This window comes from Galeopterus variegatus, unplaced genomic scaffold (genome assembly GCF_000696425.1).
Source record: "Galeopterus variegatus unplaced genomic scaffold, G_variegatus-3.0.2 Scaffold2576, whole genome shotgun sequence".
NCBI classification, from domain to species: Eukaryota; Metazoa; Chordata; class Mammalia; order Dermoptera; family Cynocephalidae; genus Galeopterus; species Galeopterus variegatus.
Genome location: NW_007728687.1, coordinates 212251 through 214740, shown reverse-complemented (window position 1 = coordinate 214740; position 2490 = coordinate 212251).

Below are 2490 nucleotides of genomic sequence, written 5' to 3'. Positions count from 1 at the left end.
AATTGTAAATGCAAATTCAAGTAGCTCAGAGCACTTCAAAATATGAGGAAGGAAGTGGAAAGGCAAATTCAAGTAGCTCAGAGCACTGCAACTAAGATGAATCAAAAGATGCTCAAATCAAAACACATTATAATCAAACTGTCAAAAGTCAAAAATGAAGAGGGTATTTTGAAAGCAGCAAGAGAAAAACAACTTGTCATGTGCAAGGGAGTTCCCATAAGATTATTGGTGAATTTATTAGCAGAAAACATTACACTCCAGAAGGGAGTGGGAAGATATATGCAAAGTGCTGAAAGAAAAAACTGATAACCAAGAATGGTATATCCCACAAAACCACCCTTCAAATATGAAGGAGAAAAAAAAAATTTTAAAAAAAGGAAAGAAAAAAAATTCCTGGAAAAAAAGAAAGAAGAAGAAATAAAGATCTTCCAAGATAAACAAAAGCTAAGGTCATTTGTCACCACTAGAACTGCCTTGCAAAAATTGCTAAAGAGAGTCCTTCAAGTTGAAATAAAAGGGCACTAGACAGCAACATGAGCACAGAAAAATACAAAGGTCATTACTTCTTTAATTAAGTGGTAACAAAAGAGAGCAGAGGTGGCCATATTTTCATTAGACAAAATAGATTTTGGTAAAAACTGGTATGAAAGATAAGGAAATACATTGTATAAAGATGGAAGAGTCAATTCACCTGGAAGATATAATAATTATAAATATAGACACATCTAACAGCAGAGCACACAAATATATGACAGAATTAAAGAGACATACAGGTAGTAACACAATATTAATAGGAGATTACAATTAGTAGGATATTCCAATAGTGAATGAATAGATCAACCAACAGAAGATCAATAAGGAAACAGAGGACTTGAACAACACTAAAGACCAATAGGACCTAACTGATGTATACAGAATCCTCCACCCAATAGCAGCAGACTATACATTCTTCTCAAGTGCACATGGAACATTCTCCAGGATAGATCATGGTTGGCCACAAAATAAGCATTAACAAATTTAATATCAAATGTCTTTTCCAACCACAATGGAATAAAACTTGAAATCAATAGCAAAAGGAAAACTGAAAAATCCATAAACATGTGGAAATTAAACAACACATTCTTGAACAACCAATGTGTCAAGTAATAACTCATGAGGGAAATTAGAAAATACCTTGAGATAAATGAAAATGAAAACACAACATACCAAAAGTTATGGGATGCAGCAAAAACAGAACTAAAGTTTACAGGAGTAAATACCTGCATTAAAAAAGAAGAAAGGGCTCAATAAATTACCTAACTTTACACCTCAAGGAACTAGAAAAAGAGCAAACTAAACCCAAAGTAAATCAGAAGGTAATAATAAAGATTAAAACAGAAATAAATGAAATAGAAAATAGAAAAACAATAGAATAAGTTAATGAAACTAAAAGTTGGTTTTTTGAAAAGAAAAAAATTGACAAGACCTTACCTAGAATATCTACCAGAAAAGAGAAAAGATTCAAACAATAAAAATCAAAAATTAAAGAGAAGGTGTTACAACTAATGCCACAGAAATGAAACAAATTGTAAGAGATTATGAACAATTATACACCACAAATTGAATAATCTAGAAGTGGATGACTTCTTAGAGACATATAACCTACCAAGACTGAATTATACAGAAATAAAAAAATCTGAAGAGACCTAAGGAGATTAGTAAGCAAAACCATCCCAATTAAGAAAAGCCCAGGCCCAGATAGCTTCTCTGGAGAATTCTATTAAACATTGATAGAAAAATTAAGATGACTCCTTCTCAAACTTTTCCAAGAAATTGAAGAGGAGGGAACACTTCTGAATGCAATTTATGAGGGCAGCATTTCCTGATAACTAAAATCAGACAAGATGCCAAGAAAAGAAAGCCTATAAACCAATATTCCTAATAAATATTAGTGGAAAAATCCTCAACAAAATACTAGCAAGCCCAATTCAATAACACATTTAAAGGATTATACATCATGACAAAGTGAGATTTTTCCTGGCATGCAAGGATGTTTCAACATATGAAAATTGTCAGTGTAATACACCATATTAACAGAATGAAGGACAAAAACAACATGTCATCTCAATTCATGCAGAAAAAGTATATGACAAAATGCAATACCTTTTCATGATAAAAACACTTAAAAAACTAGGAATTAAAGGAAATTAGTTCAACATAATAAAGGCCACTTATGAAAAGCCCACAGCTAATATATTCAATGATGAATAAATGAAAGCTTTCCCTCTAAGATTATGAATGAGGCAAGGATGCTCACTCCTGTCACTTCTACTCAACATAGTACTGAAAGTCCTAGCCGGAGCAATCAGGAAAGAAAAAGAAATACAAGACACCCAAATTGGAAAGGAAGAAACAAAATTATCTTTGCTCACAGATGACATAATCTTATCTGAAGAAAACCCTAACCATTTAACAAAAAAATTGTTAGAACTACTAAACTAGCTGCAGGAT